The 21,301-nt window shown below is 41.8% G+C and overlaps 1 protein-coding gene across 1 annotated transcript in view; it reads right to left on the reverse strand.

Annotated features, from left to right (window-relative positions):
- Positions 1–21,301, reverse strand: part of LOC134356328 (transcription factor Maf-like) — a 505,243-nt gene that overhangs the window by 389,706 nt on the left and 94,236 nt on the right. The gene's annotated exons all lie outside the window — the stretch shown is intronic.

Raw genomic sequence — 21,301 nt, forward strand, 5'->3', positions numbered from 1 at the left:
TACCTGGTCTTCTCTTCCACTCTGGGTACACGGCTGCACTTTGAGTCCTGGCCTGTCTCCTAGGCTTCGCAGTGATTGATGGGCTTGTCCCCTTCCTGCATGGTTCAAATCTCCGGCTGTTATCATCCTGCCTTCTACAGAGAAATGAACAGCACCCAGGGGATTCGTTCTGGAGCTTAGGCTCTGGCTGGACAATCTATTTAAACAAAGGCATGCTGCTCTGTTTAAAGTTTTAGAAGTATTTTCGGGGTTATTTTATGCAAGCCAGAAACAAGGGAAATTGATAAGTAAACAGAAGACACATGTAGATAACAACAGAAAATCAAAATGCTACAGATTCAGGAAATGCGAAATAAAAATATGGAAATACTCAACATGATAAAACCGTTAGACATAGGAACAGAGTTTGGGCATTCGGCCCATCAAGTCTGCTTCCCCCATTCTATATGGCTGACTCATTCTCCCTCTCAACCCCATTCTCCTGCCTTCTCTATGTAACCTTTGACATCCTTCCCAATCAAGAATTTCTGCTTTAAGTATATTCAGTGATGTTGCCTCCACAGCCACCTGTGGCAATGAATTCTGCAAATTCACCACATTCTGGTGAAAGAAATTCTTCCTCTCCTCTTACCTAAAGAGACATCCTTTTATTCTAAGGCTGTGCCCTCTAGTCCTAGACTCTCCCACAAACGGAAACATCCTCTCCAAGTCCCATCTATCTATGCCCTCAATATTCTGTAGGTTTCAACTTGGTGGACTCTAGATCACGATCTCTTTGGGGGGCTTTTACTATTGCTTGCATGGTGTGGGGGGAGGTGGTGCTTCAGCTGGTGCAGCTGGGGGGAGGGGGAAGGTCGATGCCCCCCCCGCTGCTTGTCCGTGGGATAGGGGTCTTTGGGGTTCTGCTGCTACTATCATTCATTCTTTGGGGTTTCTTGTTTTTTGATGACTCTGTAAAGAGAAAGAATTTGAGGTTGTATATTATATACATACCCAGATATTAAAATGAACTATCCCTTCCCTCATTCTTCTAAACTCTAGCAAGTACAGGACTAAAGCCATTCAATGGTCCTCATACCTTAACTCTTTCATTCCTGGGATGTGCTAATCTAAAAGTTTCTTAATGTTTCTAATTCTGTATATCTGCCTCTACACAATCTTTGGCAGACTGTTTCGTGCCCCCACTACTCTCTGTGTGTATAGCCTACCTCTGACATCCCACACCCCTATACTTTACTCCTAACACCTTAGAATTATCTTCCTTCTTATTAGCTATTGACGTGCAGCTTATGTTCAAAGTACATACTGTATACAGTATGTCACCATATACAACTCTGAGATTCATTTTCATGCAAGCATACTCAATAAGTCCATAATAGGATAACAACCATAATAAAATAAACAAAGGACCGCACCGACTCGGGCATTCAACCATGTTGAAAATACAACAAACTGTGCAAATACAAAAGAAGAAATAATAATGATAATAAATAAATAAGCAATATTGAGAACATGAATACCCTTCTCATCTTCTCATACTGACATGAAAGTAGCCTTTGAAGGTGAGTCCCTAGGTGGTGAGAACATTTCAAGGATGGGCATGTGAAGTCAAGTGAAGTTATTCACTTTGGCTCAAGAGCCTGATGGTTGAGGGGTAACAATTGTTCCTGAACCTGGTGGTGTGAGTACCTCCTTCCTGATGGTAGCAGCAAGAAGAGAGCCTGATTTAGGTGGTTCCTGTCCGTGATGATAGATTCTGATTTTCTGCAACAATGCTTCATGTAGATGTGCTCAATGGTGGGGAGGGCTTTCTCCGTGATGGCCTGAGCCATATCCACTACTTTTTGTAGGATTTGCAGCTCAAAAGCTTTGGTGTTTCTGAACCAGGCTGTGAATGAGCCAGTCAATATACTCCCCAACACACATCTATAGAAGTTTGTCAATGTTTTAGCTGTCATGCTGAATCTTCACAAATTCCTGCAGGAGAAGAGGTGCTGTCATGCTTTCTTCATAATTACACTTCATAACGTCTTTGATTGTCCACTTGATCTATACCTCTTATCATCTTTAACACCTCTATCAAGTCATCTTTTCTCCTCCTTCGGTGTAAAGAGGAAAACCTCAGCTTGCTCAACCTGTCTTCATAAGGCATGCTCTCTAACCCAGGCAGCATCCTAGTAAATCTCCCCTGCACCCTTTCAAAAGCTTTTACATCCTTCCTCCAATGAGGTGAACAGAACTGAACACAATCCTCTTGGTTTGGACATTAGACCATTAACAATCAGCAGAAAATAAAGCCCAGAAACTGAATCAGTCAGCTTTTATATGCAAATCATTCATAAATATGTTTTAATCCAGGGCAGGCTATGCCAGAAAACTCTTCTGAGTGATGTCATAGTCCTTGTAAAATCAGATAGGATATCTCCATGCACTAAGCACATTGGCCCACCTGATGTTTTCTGAGAGTCGTTATTTACCACACAATATATCAATTATGTTATGCTTTGCACAATTTCCATTTCCAACATCTATTCGACTCACGGGGGTTCCCAACCCTTCTTATGCCATTAACTGAGGGGTCCATGGACCTCAGGTTGAGAATCCTTGCGGAGCTTATAGGCGTAACTCCCAACTCTTGCTGGGCGGTCCATAAATATCAAGGTGCACATCATGTCGAATTGCCAAAATAGTTAAGGACCTCTATCTCCTGACCTCCAACGTTCTGTCTAATTTTTTTATAGTTGCGCGGACCAACCGTTCCTCTGTGTAGAAAATATTTACATGGCCTGAAAACTTCACGTCACTTAAATTTTTAAACAATTGTATGAATACTGTGATGGTTGACCTACCTGTGTCGACGTTCAGCGGGCCATTGGTTTATTAATAATGAGCTACCGACTTCAATTCTGTGTTTATTGTTACAATTTCTAACAGTGTTGTAACTTGAACCACTGACAATGTAAATACTTGAAACTGAAATGTTTCAAAGTGAAGATTGTGGCACATTTATTATTTAGGAAATTAATGGATTATATTCATTAGCACATAATTAATTACAGAGTATGTGCGCGGGAGCACTGGAGTTACTGTGTGGCTGTGAGCCTGTGCAGCTTAGAGGGAACAGTGGTGACTTCAGTGTATCAATCAGAACTTTTGCTAGACTCATACCCTGCTAGCCAAACTAGTTCCCAACCATTTTATCTAGCTCCTTCATTGTTTTTAGCTTAATCATTTTATTTTCCTCCCCCATCTGTGGGGCAATCTATACCACTCCTTGCATTTGACTGGTGTCACTCATGTATTGCAACTCTGAATCAGGGCATGAATTGCATGGGGGAAGATTATTGATGCCCACCCTACTGAGTTTTGTATCAATTCACAATCAGATTCAGACTCATTTCACTTATCACAAGTACATTGAAACATGTCATCTGAATTAACAACCAACGCAACCTAAGGACGTGCTGGGGTGGTGCAGCCCACCAGTCTGAACACACGTTCTAGCGCCAACGTAGCACGCCCGCAATGCTCGGAAGAACAGCACAGAACACAGCAAACAACAAAAACAACAGCAGCAAAACAAAACCATGAGAAAATCTGCGGGTGCTGGAAATCCAGAGCAACACAAGCAGAATGCTGGAGGAACTCAGCAGGTCAGGCAGCATCTATGGAAAAAAGTAAAGAGTCAACGTTTCGGGCCGAGGCCCTTCTTCAGGCCTGCAAAAGAAGCTCCATTTCTCCATCGCACCCATGTATATGCACAGTCTTCTAACTTCAGAACATGCCATCTCCAGCCTCTAGCCTCCAGTGGACTGGTGGACTCACAGACGATGGGCTTCAACTTCCCCAGTGGACTCACGGGGACTCAGGACTCCAGCCTCGACTTCCAGACTTCAGTGTCCTTTTGGCTTTGGGCTTAGATCTTTGGTATCAATCCCAGGACTCTCTGATGACAATGAATGAGGACCCTGGATGAGGAACCCAAGCACTAGGCTTCAAGAGCATGAAGAATTAAGTTCTACCTGAAATCTGCTAACTGTTGAACACTGTACCATTTGCATTCTCTGCATTAACCTGTTAGCAGGTGGCATGTGAAATTTTCAGTAATTTTATTTAACCAAGGTTTTGGGAGGGAGTTGTTTTTTATATAATCAGCTGTAGAACCTAATTCCCCCTTCTAAAAAAAATATAGGGCAGTGAAAGATATCCAGTGAAAGAAGTCACTTCTCAATGTTACTAGCAGACCACACACCAGCCTAGTGCTGTGTAGCACAGTGTGGGCGTTCAGTTTGTGTGTTCAACAACGCATGGAGTGCACTGCTGGAGGTGCCCTCTTAACCTTTGCAGGAATGTATGCCGGCCCCTGAACAGTGTATCTTGTAAACTTGTACATGATGTCATACGGATGGTTTGCGCTGTTCATTCAATCTTGTTTATGTGCGACTTGAAGGTTGATGGCTGTAACAGATTGTGATGGCAATCTCCAGTGCATACTCTGTGCTGCCTGCCAGCTCTGATAATGTCATTCATCCCTGGCGTTGGCTCCGCGTCTCGCTTCACATAGCAGCAGTTCATGCTGATGGAATGGGCACCAGGGCTCCCTTGAAAAAAAATCCCTATACTCATTGACAATAAATACATTACAGAAAATTAACCTTTACTTTTGGGAAGGAAAAATAAAGACAATTAATTTCACAGTGTATAAGTTTGGATTGAGCTGTGATTTGATTTTGCTGTTCATTTATGGTCAGATAAAAGCAAGCAGAAATTAGAGCAGTGGGGTTTCCTTTCAGGGCAAGTTCAGGCAGGCTTGCCTTGTGGAATTCCTATTGGTTTAGTGAGGAAAGTTGCTACTTCAACAGATTCCAATTTCTTTGAAGTGATGAAATCGGGACCTAACGCCTGGACACTTAAATCACTCTCATGAGATCCTTCCTGTTGTTTTATCAAATGGAATAATCCTTCTGAAAATAGCAGACATGTGGTGCAGTGGAAATGAACATTATAAGGTGTAATAGTCCGGCTACTGAGAGTGAGAGAGCTTTGTGTAACAGAGGGAGGAGTCTTCTTGTTTTTACCAAACCTAAAATTCAAAGTTTTGGATTTGAACACCTTAACAAATCTTAACTCTCTTCACCCACTTGATTCTCAAGCTCTCAATATTCTTGTCTTAAAATAAACAATAGCAAGATACATTGAGACTTTGATGGAGAGAAGACAGTTTGATGTTCTAAAAAAGAATGAATTTATGTAATAATGTTTTAAGAAATATTTTAAACATGTGGTAATCTGTCCGATGTTCTCTGTTCTCATTGCCTTTATCTTTATTGCCATCTATGTCATTATAGGGTAGCGGAGTGGAGGTATGTCTCTACCAAAGGAGGTGGAAGGAGCCATTTCTCTGCTAGGTTGCAGGTCACCTTTGGGCAAGGTCTCTATGTTTCTTGTAGCCCTGGCTTAGGCCTCCTGATCAGGGTCAATGGAAGCCATGGGAGCAGGTGGTGGATGTTTCGTATGAACAGCTGGTGCATATCACAAGTCCAGGTTATGCAGCCACTAATGCCAGGCAGACAATCTCTGAAGAATATTCATCACGGCTGGAGTCACAGGTCTTGTAAAGACACTGCCAAAATTAAGGCAATGACAAACCAATTCTGTAGAAAAATTTGGCAAGAACAATCATGGTTGTGGAAAGACCATGCTCACCTACGTCACGCGACATGGCACACAATGAACGAATGAATGTCATTTTACCTTAGCCCCTACATTATACTGCACTTGGTCTATTTATTGAGACTGTGAGAAGTTGAAGGTCTGATATCCCCCGTGATTTTTATTTCGCCTATGCTCCCTCTCTCATTCTCCCCTGGAGTGTCTCATTAAGTATTGCTTTCTGCAGACCTTGACTCTTAGTGTGTTTACGTGCCAACTTCACATTTTGAAAGACCCAGCAACCTCAAGTCACATACTTGAGCATCAGATATCTAAATCGCTGCTGTTCAGTAGCAGGAATCCTCTCTGCAACAGAAGCACAAGACGCTTGGTTGCAAAGGAACTGAGTGTGAAAATTCTATTTCTGCTGTGAAATGCATCCCTTCTCTTTCCACTTCGATGGGCGGCTAGGACTTGGTGACATTAACCCTTTACGTGCTGAGATAATGTCCAAATCCACACATTATTAACACAGTCGTTCCGCTCAGGGAGCCTGCTCTGCCATTTAATGAGATTGTAGAGGAGCCCTAGTCTAACTCTATAAAGCTGCCTTTTTCCCACGTACTTTAAGGCTTAAAAATTGCATCAGCTGCTAAATGCAGGAGGTGTATCCAAATGTCTGCCAACCTGCGGGTTGCTTTATAAAAATCTATTTGTTAAAAGAGAAACCATACTGTAAATTGTGTCCATGGTAACTATATAAGTTAATTCCACTTCTCAGTTTTTGGTCTGCAGTTATGCATATCATGACTTTACATGTGCTCTTCCAGTTCCAGGTTCTTGTATTGGCATTGGTCTATTATTGTCATCCATGCTGAGACACAGTGAACAAACTTAGTTTTGCAAGCCACCCATACAGATCATACCAAAACATCAGCGTTTTGAAGTAATACAAGGTAAAACCAGTAACAGAATCAGAATATAGTGTTACAGTTACAGAGAAAACACAGTTCAGGCAGACAATAAGGTGCGAGCGCCATGCTGGGGTAGGCTGTGAGGACAAGAGTTCATCTTCAATGTACAACCGGTCCATTCAAGAGTCTATCACAGTGGGATAGAAGCTTTCCTTGAGCTAGTATGTGTTTGTATTTTCTGCCCAATAGAAGAGGGGATATGACTGAAGTGGGAGGGGTCTTCGCTGGCTGCTTTTCTGAAGCAGTGAGAAGTCTTCCCATTCCATGTTTTAATTTGCGTATGTATGTGTGTTTTTTTTCTCTCTCGTGGAACAAGATGGCGAACCACCACATTACATCATGTGTGTCACTGAGCCGGAAAAAACTGCGGTAGTCCTTGGTAGTTCAGTCAGGCCGGAGGCTTGAAGGACAAGCCCAGCAGCAGATCGAAGGATAATGCAATCCCAGATCTTACCCTATATGGGGCTGTGATCATTTGTGCCAGTTCTTCCTTCTTTTTGTGACAAGTATACACCTCAGCTTTTCCCTTCACCAATTTTAGCCCAAGTGGGAATTGTAGTCAAGAAATTAAGCTCGCTCAAGGCTGAGGTTCTGTGCCAGAAAAAATTATTCCTTATCTTTGTTTTGCCAGTGTCAATTATTTTTCTAATCATTCTCCCCTCTCCTTTATTAAATAACACCGAGAAAATTGCTACAGTACGCAAGTACAGAGCACCAATGTTGTTGAAACCTTAGATGGTATAAGTTTGGCAGCGTCTATTCTGGTTACCTCACAATAGGATACACGTGAAGTTCTGAGAATGGGTGTTGTAAAGATCAAATGGAATGGCTCCAAGGATGGAATAGTTCAGTAAACCTGGTGGGTCTGGAGAAGATGGGATTGTAGGTTTTAGAAATGAAAGGTGATTTTGTTGAGGAGTACAAAAACTTCGACAGTAGGTTTGACAGATTATTGATGGTATGGGGAGAACTGCAGCACAAGGAGAAGGGAGTGATTGATCATCCTTGCAGAGGGCTGGCATGTTTTAGATGGGTCAAATGCCCTCATAATGCACTAAAACTATTCCATCATTCTGAAGCTGAAATACAGTACCTCAAAGACTGACTCTTGACAATATTTCACTTCTTTGTGACATTCTCTAATGTGTAAACCTTCAGAGGGATATCTGCTGCAACATACACAAAATGCTGGAGGAGATCAACAGGTCAAGCTACACCCATGGAGGGAAATAAACAGTTTCTGAGACTCTTCATCAAAGCTAATCTGACCTGCTGAGCTCCTCCAGTATTTCGTGTGTATTGGATGATATCTACAGTGGAAGGAGATTGATAACTCGTTATCTGATCTCAATACAAAACCTTCCCTATGATGATCTGCTGGCTTGTAATGAGAAGTAGGAATTCTAGGCAACAATGCAGAAACTAACAATACAGAACTAAGTCTGTCCTTGACCAGAAACATCACTTCAGGTTCAGATAGTTTTACTGCCATAGAAAATGTTGGGTCAATAGTCAGTAGACATAAGGCCATTTTTTCATCCCTGTCTCCCTGACAATTAGCATAATTGCCCCTCTTCAATGGTGCAGTTTTATAAAATATTCCATACCTCAGATTGGAGGTTGTAATATTGTAAACCGATACATCACTGGTCCCTATCTACAGTATCTCACACTAGGAACTACTGAAGACAGCATTTATCATCAAAGACTCTTGCTATCCAGGCCATGCCATCTTCTTGCATCTATTATCAGGCAAGGGGTACAAAAGCCTAAAGTCCCACACCACTAGTTTCTTTCCAATATCTTTATTAATTTATATATATAAGAATACAGAGTACAGGAAAAAAATATGTATGTCAATACATTAAACTAAATCGCATGTAAAAATTCCTTACCCTATATTGGTACAAATCAATTAGTTCGTAACATTGAAAAATAGTAATTTTTATATAAAAAAATCTAACCCACTACCAAGACCGAAGCTGATTAATAGAAAAAAAAGAAAAAAGATTGTTAGTCATCATCTGTGCTTTAACAGCAAATCAAAGGTTTTGAAAATTCAGAAAAGGTCCCCACAATGTTTGAAAGTGTTGATTAGATTCAAAGATTGAACATTGAACCTTCTCTAAATTTAAACATGACACCACATCATGTAACCGTTGGGTGTGAATAGGAGGGGCCACATCTTTCCATTTAAGCAAAAGCGTCCTTCTGGTCATAAGAGACATAAAAGACAAAATGTGCAAATCAGATAGCTCCAAAATAATATCCTTTCCTCCAACAATACCAAATAAAGCAGTCAAAGGATTAGGCTTGAAATTTACTTTAAAAAGTAACGAAAAGGCTTGAAATACTTCTTTCCAATATTTTCTAAGACTCGGGCATGTCCAAAACATATGAATGCGTGAAGCTTCTCCATTATTACATTTATCCCTATACGGAGATATATCTAAATAAAAACGAGACAACTTATCCTTAGTCATATGGGCCCTATGGAAACACCACCAGTTTCAAGAACATTTACTTTCCATCGGCTATTCAGCTCTTGAACCAACCTGCACAACTCTAATCACAACTCAGTCTAGCAACATCATGACCATTTTGGCCACCCTTGCACTTCTGTGGACTTTTGTTTCTTGACATTCTTTCCTGTATGATTTTGTATAATTTATGTTTTATCTTTTTCTTGTAAATGTTATGCGTTTGATGCTTTGTGCCTGTGATGCTACTGCAAGTAAGATTTTCTTTGTGGCTGCACATTCATGTACTTGTGCAGGTGACTTTGAGTCTATCTATAGGCATCACAGGACTCAGAGTTCATCAATACCTGGCAAATATCAGTCAGTAAATACAGCCTTCTTAATACACTTGATCTATGGTGACTCCGTGGCCACCTTAACCACATGTGACCTTGTTTTGTTTTGTCCTATGGTGTTTATCATTTATTTATTGAGATACAGTAGAGAAAAGGCCCTTCTGGCCCTTCAAGCCATGCTGCCTAGCCATCCCCTTAATTTAATTCTAGCCTAATCACAGGACAAGTTACAATAACCAATTAACCTACCAACCGACAAGTCTTTGGACTGTAGGGGGAAACCAAAGCACCAGGAGGAAACCCATACTGTTACGGGGAGAACGCACAAACTCCTTACAGGTAGAGTCGAGAATTGAGCCCTGGTCACCTGTACTGTGAAGTGTTGTGCTAACCACTGTGCTACCGGTTTCTTTCCTGCATTATTTTGCATAAACCAGAGAGAAACATGGCATGAAGCCATCTTAATAAACAATCTATCTTCTTTTTTTAAAACATGTGAACATCTTTTGCAATGACGATGTTTATTGTTCATCCTGTTCATGAAGTTAACATGCTCTTAGTGGCAGTCTCAGTTCTGGAGTCACATGTAGAACACGACACTTCCTTCAGTACAAGAGATTATGGATTTTGTAATGATATGGTAACTTTGTGATCTCCATTACTAATACTAATACAAGTATTTTAACAACTATATATAACTATAAACGCACAGTGGCCACTTTATTAGTAACCTCCTATACCTAATAAAGTGGCCACTGAGTGTATGTTTGTGATCTTCTGCTCCTGTAGCCCATCAACTTCAAAGTTCAATGTGTTGTACATTCAGAAATCCTTTCTGCACACCACTGTCGCAGCGTGTGATTGTACGAATTACTGTTGTCTTCCTGTCAGCTTGAATCCGTCTGTCCATTCTCCTCCGACCTTTCTCACTAACAAGGTGATTTTGCCCACAGAACTATTGCTCTTCGGATTACTTTTTTTGTTTCTCGCATCATTCTGTTTGGACTCCAGAGACTGTTGTGTGTGAAAATCCCAGGAGATGAACAGTTTAAACTACTTCATTTGGCACCAGCGATCACTCCAGAGTTAAAGTCACTTAGATCACATTTCTTCCCTGTTCTGATGTGTGGTCTGAGAAACAACTGAACCCCTTGACATTTTCTGCTTGCTTTTATGAACTGAGTTGCTGCCATATGATTGGCAGATGAGCCATTTGCATTAATGAGCAAGTTTACAGGTGTACCTAATAAAGTGGCCACCGATGTAAGTTTGTTTGAATTTAAATTTACCAGCCACAATAGTCTCTGGATCATGATCCAAGCCCTTGGATATCATTTCAATAAATTGAACTATTATGCTATTATTCCCATTTTTACTTTATCAGTAGCTTGCTTAATAAAGTGATTTCACACATATATGAATGATGAAGGTGTAATTTTTGTTTTTCTGGTAATGGTGTGTAAAATAATACGAACATTCATTTTCCATACTCTCCAATATTGGAAGTAAATATTGTGCTGTTGATTTCCACAAGAGCATCAGCTAGGTCAGGCACAATTCCTACGATTCTAAAAATATTTTTAGCGGCAGCATGGTCGCAGAGTGGTGACCATAACTGTGTCAGCCACCCGGGTTCAGTTCCGACGTCATCTGTAAGGAGTTTGTACGTTCTCCCCATGACAACGTGAGTGAGTACTCCGCTTTGCTCCCACATCTCAAAGATGGTCGGGTTAGGAGATTAGTTGGTCACATGGGTGTAACTGGGCGGCCCGGGCTCGTTGAGGTGGAAGGATTTGTTACCGTGTTGTATCTCAAAACAGATAAATAAAGCAGACACTTCTCAATCCCGTTTGCGCTGACCCTTGCTTCCATTTCCATTTACTGAGTGTTCTGTGGGGCAGATGATCAGTAACAATATCTCCCTTACAAATCATCCCGGTAAACAGATGGCATATCCATATTTGAATTCAAGAAGATGGACGGAATATTTATAAAGCAATATGTGTTTGCAACTTTTAATTTAATTTATTCATTTGGTGGGGGTAGAATGGTGGCCTTGTTATTTTAGTATTTATTGTCTTTTATTTACATACTTCCCTCTGTATGTTTATAGGAGGCACATTGAGGTCACGTACAGCCTCAGTTTTTCCTAATAAGTGCTGTGGTCAAATGTAGTTGTTAGGAGCGGTTTATTATGGAGGATCTTCTATTTGACTCAAGCCTGTGGTTATGGTGGTACATCGGGTATTGGCAATAAAGGCGGTGTAGACACAGCACTTGATAATGTTTGCCCACATAACATAATAGAGTGCATCAATGTCATCGAACTTGGTGGTTTCAGAATATGTTCATTAATACTATTAATTACTGTTATGGATTAGTGCAGCCACAGAAAAATCAACTTACTCCATTCAAATGTTAATATTTGGTTATTTTCATTCTTTATATAAGAAACAAGCGATGATTATTATAGAGATAGTACAAAGGAAGGGATTGAAACCATTCTCTGTATTCAATTAGCCAGAATCCACTATGTGTGATTTTTCCACAGTACTGTATTTGTCAACATGGAGCGGAGAACAAGTTTGTAAATCTTGCCAGGAGCAAGCTGGATTGCCAGGAACTGTACCATCAATTTACGGGATATGTCACTCAGGGTCTTGGACTATGTATGTGGCTTTTACTTGCTCGCTATTTGGAATGTGCTGCGTATGTTTTGTACCTTGGCCCCAGAGGAACGCTGTTTCGTTCAGCTGTGTCCATGTATGATAATTAAATTTGATTTGATTTGATTTGAAAGGATGTTGGGAATGGTGAAGGTGGAGAGTTGGGGGAGGGGTTTGGGACAGGGGACAGAGAAGGAGTGCCAGGGTACTGGGGATGGAGCGGTTGCAGACACACCCAGCCCTGAGACACCAGGCAAGGTCATTTGATTCCAAACAATTGGTTTATTGATCATTACAGAATGTCTTTCTGGTGCTTCCCACTCCCTTCCCCTTTTCTCAACCATGATTCTCCTCTCCCTGCCCCTTTCCCACTCTCAGTCCATAATAGGAAACCCATATCCGAATCAGGTTTATCATCACTCACGTATATCATGAAATATGGGTTTTTTTTTGTGTCAGCAGTACAGGGCAATACATAAATTTACTGCAGTATTGTGCAACAATCTAAGGCACCTGAGTGTTATACACTATATGTGCCTAAGACTTTTATATATACCATGAATTCTAGTTAATTGGGACACATCGGAACCTGCGCATTTTGACTCTATTAAGTGGCTGCCCCAATTAGCCAAAGTTTCATGAAATAGTTAAAAAGATACAATATAAAAAAGACAAACTACCATTTAACTGAGTGACAAATTATGTATTTAAATGAAATACAAAATAAATTAGATACTACTATCAATTCTACAGTATATATTAGTTCCTATTAGTTATCAATAGAGGAATTCATCCAGTGTACACTGGCATGTTCTTTTGATAGACTATAAATGAAAAAATCAACATAGAGAACTATTGCAGATAATCGGTTCCCTTCATACAATAGTATAAAAGACTGAATCCTCTAAATCTTCATTTTCATTGTAAAATTCAAGATGATTGTCGGTATTTTCAAATTCTTCGTAGTACCTAACTTGTAGCAGTGAAATCATTTCATTTACACTACTGCGAAGCCTCTTCCAGTGTCGTCATTTACACTCCTGGCTGTTTCTGACATCTCCAAGCCTGAATGCTTGAAACCCCAGGGTGAGCAAAACAGTTCTGAGTTGTCTTACTGGTTCCTTCTCACCAGCTATCAGTGACAAAAATCGCTGCTTTTTGAACACAAGCACGAACATCTGACACTACTGAAGCACGGTGTGGTGTCTCATGGCCACACAAATGCACGTGTCTGACACTAGTTAGAACCTGTTCGGCAACAGTCTCTTGTCTCAATTAAGTGGCAAGGTATCCCAAATAAACAAAGGGAATCCCAGCTATTTTCTCAATCAGTTTTTGCTCTTCAAGAGTTGTCCCAGATAAACAACTGCCTGTTTACATATTACGGATAGACAGATAGATAGATATGCGGATGTATGGATATATAGATATAGATATACACACTGTATGCACGTATGTATAACATGAATATATAACATATGTATATATTACATAAAACGTTAAGACATTGGAGCAGCATTAGGCCAATTGACCTATCACGCCTGCTCCACCATTCCATAATGCCTGACTTATTATCCCTCTTGACACTATTCTCCTGCCTTCTCCCCATAACCTTTGACCCGCAATATATATACAACTTAAAAGTATTTCTGTATGTGAGGATGGGAGAGTCAGGGACTTGGATTCATGAGACAGAAAGAAAAAAATTAATAAGAAAGATTAGGTGCCTTGAACCTATGACAATGTGGGATCTTTTGTGATCCTAAGGAAGTCCAGATAAAATGAGGCTCTTCTTTGATATCTAGGATTTAGAAGAGGACTGGGAAATCCAGTACGGCAAATAGTCAAACACAAGGAATTCTGCAGATGCTGGAAATTCAAGCAACACACATCAAAGTTGCTGGTGAACGCAGCAGGCCAGGCAGCATCTCTAGGAAGAGGTACAGTCGACGTTTCGGGCCCAGACCCTTCGTCAGAACTAGCTGAAGAAAGAGCTAGTAAGAGATTTGAAAGTGGGAGGGGGAGGGGGAGATCCAAAATGATAGAAGAAGACAGGAGGGGGAGGGATGGAGCCCAGAGCTGGACAGGTGATTGGCAAAAGGGATATGAGAGGATCATGGGACAGGAGGTCCAGAGAGAAGGAAAAGGGGGAGGGGGGGAACCCAGAGGATGGGTAAGGGGTATAACCAGAGGGACGGAGGGCCTCAATCCCACCAGTAAGCACATCTTTCCCTCCACCCCCCTCTGCTTTCCGCTGGGATCGCTCCCTACGCGACTCCCTTGTCCATTCATCCCCCCTAACCCTCCCCACTGATCTCCCTCCTGGCACTTATCCTTGTAAGCAGAACAAGTGCTACACACGCCCTTACACTTCCTCCCTTACCACCATTCAGGGCCCCAAACAGTCCTTCCAGGTGAGGAGACACTTCACCTGTCAGTCGGCTGGGGTGATATACTGCGTCCGGTGCTCCCGATGTGGCCTTCTATATATTGGTGAGACCCGACGCAGACTGGGAGATCATTTTGCTGAACACCTACACTCTGTCCGCCAGAGAAAGCAGGATCACCCAGTGGCCACACATTTTAATTCCACATCCCATTCCCATTCTGACATGTCTATCCACGGCCTCCTCTACTGTAAAGATGAAGCCACACTCAGGTTGGAGGAAGAACACCTTATATTGCGTCTGGGTAGCCTCCAACCTGATGGCATGAACATTGACTTCTCTAACTTCCGCTAATGCCCCACCTCCCCCTCGTACCCAATCCATTATTTATTTATATACACACATTCTTTCTCTCTCTCTTCTTTTTCTCCCTCTGTCCCTCTGACTATACCCCTTGCCCATCCTCTGGGTTTTTCCCCCCCTCTCCCTTTTCCTTCTCCCTGGGCCTCCTGTCCCATGATCCTCTCATATCCCTTTTGCCAATCACCTGTCCAGCTCTTGGTTCCATCCCTCCCCCTCCTGTCTTCTCCCATCATTTTGGATCTCCCCCTCCCCCTCCCACTTTCAAATCTCTTACTAGCTCTTCCTTCAGTTAGTCCTGACGAAGGGTCTCGGCCCGAAACGTCGACTGTACCTCTTCCCAGTGATGTTGCCTGGCCTGCTGTGTTCACCAGCAACTTTGATGTGTGTTGACGGCAAATAGTACTAGGACTGAAAGTTAGATCATGTACTTGTCGTTATTTGCAGGAGCAAGTGAAAGGAACTGTCCATATGAAGATACGGCATTAATTTGCCATGGACTTCTATCTTCATCTGAATAAAACCTAATGGTGATCTATGCAGATGAACGGTCACCACCTTTACACCTATACACAGTTACTCAGCAAATATTTGCTTGAACTTGTGCAAAGCTTCATCTTTTCCTTCAGTAATATTTTGAAACAGTTTGTATCCGATCTGTTGCTTTGAACACTGTTGATGTAAAATTGTTAAATAAGACACTGTGCACAGCAAAGTTTATCAAAAAAAAACACTCAACATGGATATTCTTCGTGCAAATAGTCAGTCATAGTCATACTTTATTGATCCCGGGGGAAATTGGTTTTCGTTACAGTTGCACCATAAATAATAAATAGTAACAAAACCATAAATAATTAAATAGTAATATGTAAATTATGCCAGGAAATAAGTCCAGGACCAGCCTATTGGCTCAGGGTGTCTGACCCTCCAAGGGAGGAGATGTAAAGTTTGATGGCCACAGGCAGGAATGACTTCCTATGACGCTCTGTGTTGCATCTCGATGGGAAATGAGAGGGAAATTCCATATTTTTCTTCAGATGGGATCTGCAGAATCATTTTCGTCCACCAGAACAAATAGACTGAACTTTATTTAATCTTTCATAGTGCAACCCTGATTCAATCTTGCACAGAGTTTATCTTCTCCATGTTCAGCCTCAGCAATTTTCGCAGTTGCACGCTGAAAGCATCAGCTGCAGATGCATCATGGCTGAGTGGGGCAATTGCTCTGCCCAGGACCGCAACAAACTGCAGAGAGCTGTGAATACAGCTCAGCGAAAAAACCAGGCTCTGCTCCACGGGCTCTGTCTACGTGCTCACTGCCACGGTAAAGCAGTCAAAAATATCAAAGATCCCACCCACCAGGACATTCTCTCGTCCTCCCCCTCCCAACAGTCAAAGGTGCGAAAGCCTAAATGCACGTATCACCAGTCTCATAGACAGTGTGTATACTGCTGTTGATAGACTATTCAATGGTCCTCTTGCACAATAAGATGAACTCTTGACCTCACAATCTACCTTCTCATCATCTTGAACCTCATTATCTGCCTGCACTGCACTTTCTCTGTAACCGTAACACTTCATTGCTTTCCCCCTGTACTACCTCAATGTGCTGAACTGTTGAAATGATCTGAATAGTTTGCATGTGAAACAAAACTATTCACTGTACCTTGGTACATGAGACAATAATAAGCCACTTTAGAATTTTACCATATATTGCATTTAGGAAGGAAGGATATTGAAGCTTTAGAGAGGTTACAGAGGAGATTACAAGGATGCCACCTGGATTGGAGAGGATGTCTTGTGAGGATAGATTGAGTAAGCTAGCGCTTTTCTCTTTGGAGCGAAGGAGGATGGGAGGTGACTTGATAGATGTGTGCAAAATGATAAGAAGCGTAGATTGAGTGGACAGCCAAAGCAGAAATGGATAATATGTGAGTGCATAATTTTAAGATGATTGGTGGAAAGTATTTGGGGGTGGGGCGGGGTCAGGTATCAGAGGTAAGTTTTTTTACACAAAGGCTGGTGAGTGCGTAGAGCGGACTGCCAGGGTTGGTGGTAGAGGGGATACTTTAGGAACATTTAAGATACTCTTAGATAGGCATAAGGATGATGGAAAAGTGAAGGGCTATGTTGGAAGGAAGGATTACAGTAGATTAAATGGCCCGAACTGTGCTGTAATGTTCTATGCTCTATGTAAAAGGATCCCAGCGTATGTGACAAATAAATTCTTCTCGAGCTTCCAGCTGGGAACAGATATCGATTATAACTGATGTTTTGATGACAAACTCTGCCACCTTCTTCAGGGATGATGCCTGGGTATGTCTAGTCCAGTGGTATTTATACCCCCCATAGTCCGCTCCTCCTGATCATGTTTCAATATTTCTCACAAGGTAGACAGAGGCTATTCGGTCCATTGAACCTCTGCTGAACATTGCCATCAATCCCATTCTTTCAACTATTTCCCTCTAAATCATTTTCTCTCACTTACTCATCAACTCCATCCTGATTCACCATCCATACACCATCACACAGAGTAATTTATAACAGCCGATTAACTTACCAACCCATGTGTGGTTGGGATGTGGGAGGGAACTAGGGGAAAGCCATGACGTCACAGCGAGAAAAGTTTAAAGTTCAAAGTCAAGTTATTATCAAAGAGCATATATGTCACCATATGCTACCCTGAGATTTGGTTTCTTGCAAGCATTCACAGTAGAATGAAGAAATACAACAGAATAAGTGAAAAATTACATGACAGACAAACAACTAATGTACAAAAGAAGACAATATGTTCAAATACAAAAAAAACTACTAATAAGTAAGTAAGTAAATAAATAATACTGAGAACACACTGACCTCTACCTTGCCGAGGCACAGCGACAACTCGTGGATACCTCCTCTTATTTACCCCTCGATCGTGACCCCACTAAGGAGCACCAGGCCATTGTCTCCCACACCATCACCGACTTTATCCGCTCAGGGGATCTCCCATCCACTGCTACCAACCTTATAGTTCCCACACCTCGCACTTCCCGTTTCTACCTCCTACCCAAGATCCACAAACCTGCCTGTCCTGGCCGACCTATTGTCTCAGCTTGCTCCTGCCCCACCGAACTCGTTTCTGCATACCTTGACAAGGTTTTATCCCCCCTTGTTCAATCCCTCCCTACCTATGTTCATGACACTTCTCACGCTCTTAAACTTTTCAATGATTTTAAGTTCCCTGGCCCCCACCGCTTTATTTTCACCTGTCCTGACGAAGGGTCTTGGCCTGAAACGTTGACTGTACCTCTTCCTAGAGATGTTGCCTGGCCTGCTGCGTTCATAGGCAACTTTGATGGGTATACTGAGAACATGACATGTAGAGTTCTCGAAAGTGAGTCCATAGCATTGTGGAATCAGTTCAGAGTTGATGTGAGTGAAATTGTGAGGTTGTATAAGGCATTGGTGAGGCCGAATCTGGAGTATTGTGTTCAGTTTTGGTCACCAAATTACAGGAAGGATATAAATAAGGTTGAAAGAGTGCAGAGAAGGTTTACAAGGATGTTGCCGGGACTTGAGAAACTCAGTTACAGTGAAAGGTTGAATAGGTTAGGATTTTATTCCCTGGAGCGTAGAAGAATGAGGGGAGATTTGATAGAGGTATATAAAATTATGATGGGTATAGATAGAGTGAATGCAAGCAAGCTTTCTCCACTGAGGCAAGGGGAGAAAAAAACCAGAGGACATGGGTTAAGGGTGAGGGGGGAAAAGTTTAAAGGGAACATTAGGGGGGCTTCTTCACACAGAGAGTGGTGGCAGTATGGAATGAGCTGCCAGACAAGGTGGTAAATGTGGGTTCTTTTTTAACATTTAAGAATAAATTGGACAGATACATGGATGGGAGGTGTATGGAGGGTTATGGTCCGTGTGCAGGTCAGTGGGACTAGGCAGAAAATGGTTCAGCACAGCCAAGAAGGGCCAAAAGGCCTGTTTCTGTGCTGTAGTTTCTATGGTTCTATTGTAAATTATCCATGCTGATTCAGGTACCTGATGGTTGAAGGGTAGTAACTGCTCCTGAACCTTGTGGTATGGGACCTAAGGCTCCCGTACCTCCTTTCTGAAGGCAGTAGTGAGAAGAGAGCATGGACTAGATGGTGGGGGTCACTGATGATGGATGCTACTTTCTTGTGGTGGCGCTCCTTGTCAATATGTTCCGTGGTGGGGAGGGTTTTACCTATGACGGAATGGGCTGTTTCTACCATTTTTTTAGGCTTTCTATGTTCTGAGAATGTACAGACACTGCATGGACAGCACCAGATATCAGAAATGAACTTGGATCACAGAGCAGTGAGGCGGAAGCTCACTGTAAACTGCCACTGTGCTTCCCTTAGTCTTATAATCTCCGATTCCATTTATAAAATCTAGGATCCTGTGTGCACTTTCTAATCATTTTCTCAGCCTGTCCTGTTATGTTCAGCAAATACAAGTATAGATCTCATTATACACATATTCACTTCAGAATTGTGCCTCAGGTTGATTTTGACTCTTATTCTTTCCAAAATGCAACATCTTATATTTTGCAGCATTAAATTTCACCCGCCCACTCCAGCAGCCTCTTTTTCCCTGATTGAAGTCCATTTCTGACCTCCTCACCATTCACTATGGCATCAAGTCGATTGTCACCAGCAGATTTGGAAATGGTACCCAGCACATCCTATTCAAATTCCTTTAGATATAAACATGAGGAAGTCTGCAGATGCTGGAAACCCAATGCTACACACACAAAATGCTGGAGGAACTCAGCATGTCAGGTAGCATCTATGGAAATGAATAAACAGTCAATGTTTCGGGTTGAGACCCTTCTTCACGACACATTTAGATATATTAAGAAAAGTAAAAGTACAGTAGGGATCCACAGTACTGACCCTGGGACCCTCACTATTACACTGGTATGGGAGCAGTTGAGCTTCAGACCAGAAGTCCCTACAAAGTACTGTGAGAATGGCTGAGGTGATCATAGGGGTCTCCCTACCATCCATCAGGGACATATATCAAAAGCACTGCGTATGCAGGACCCTTAGTATTATTAAGGATCCCACCCATCCATCCAGCATCCTCTTTGACTTTCTACCATCAGGCAGAAGACTATGATGCTTAAAAACAAGAATGGTCAGGATGAGAAACAGTTTCTTCCCTCAGGCCATTAGGCTTCTGAACTCCCTGCCACATCATATTGGAAGTATCACTGGTTAAACCGTTCCGTACCTTACAATATTTAATATTAATGAACTTTGGTATGTTATTTATGTGTGATTCATCTGTAGATTTTATCCTTACCTTCATAAGTTATCCTGTGTTATGTGTGCTACTGTGCTTTACATCCTGGTTCAGGGATATATGTTATATACGTGAATATAGTTAAATGACAATAAACTTGACTTGACTTCTCTTCTATTTGAAAAATGGATTTTCTCTACAAGATTGCTGTTGCCAATTGTTACTATTGGTGAAAGTAATTTAAGTTACTTCCCATTGCTTATCCTGCATAATGCCACTGTGTCATATTACTTGCTACATGTTCGTAAATATTTATGGCTAAATATTGTTGATAAATCACAAATATAAATGTAGAAATCGATCATTACCAGCTAAATTTGCCACTTTAATGAAGGTTGGGGTCCCTACACAAATGAACGGGGCTGCTTTGGAGGCACTAGCTCGGCTGGTGTGAAGCTGCAGGTGGATATGAAATGTATCTGGCCCCTTGGCAGAGTAGGTTATGGAATACCCCTGGATGCAGTGGAGTGTGCAGGGTGGAATGACAGATCGGAAGTGTCTGCTGGCTGGGCGTCAGTGCAATCCAACCCAATTTTTCTTAAGTTACACTGCTCCTGTGAAGCAGGGCCCACTGATTTCATTTTGCAATGAAATAAACCTGCTGACTGCAAGCTGAAGGAAAATTATGGGTTGCAATAGCAGGATTGAATAAAAAGGTAGCTTCACGTCTGCAGTGCACTCAAGATGTTCATAAGAGATTCTGCAGATGCTGAAAATCCAGAGTTGGTTCACCATGTCGTATGACGTGGGCGATCATGGTCTTTCCATGACCATCCCTGTTCTTGGCAAATAGAGTTATAGAGTAACACACACAAAATACTGGAGGTTTTAAGCAGGTCAGGCAGCATCTCTGAAAAGGAATAAACAGTCAATGTTTTGGACCAAAAACCTTCATCAGACCCAGGGTCTGACCTGCTGAGGTCCACCAGCATTTTGTGTGTGGAGTCCTGATAAAGGGTCTCAGCCTGAAACGTCAACTGTTTATCCTTCTCCATAGATGCTGCTTGATCTGCTGAATTCCTCCAGCATTTTGTGTGTGTTGCTCAAGAGTTTCAGATGGATGTACAGAAGACATTAGGGTTTATGTCAACACTACAAAGTCATTTTAAACTTTACAGCCTTGTAGCC

The sequence above is a fragment of the Mobula hypostoma genome, chromosome 14 (genome assembly GCF_963921235.1).
Source record: "Mobula hypostoma chromosome 14, sMobHyp1.1, whole genome shotgun sequence".
In the NCBI taxonomy this organism is placed as follows: Eukaryota; Metazoa; Chordata; class Chondrichthyes; order Myliobatiformes; family Myliobatidae; genus Mobula; species Mobula hypostoma.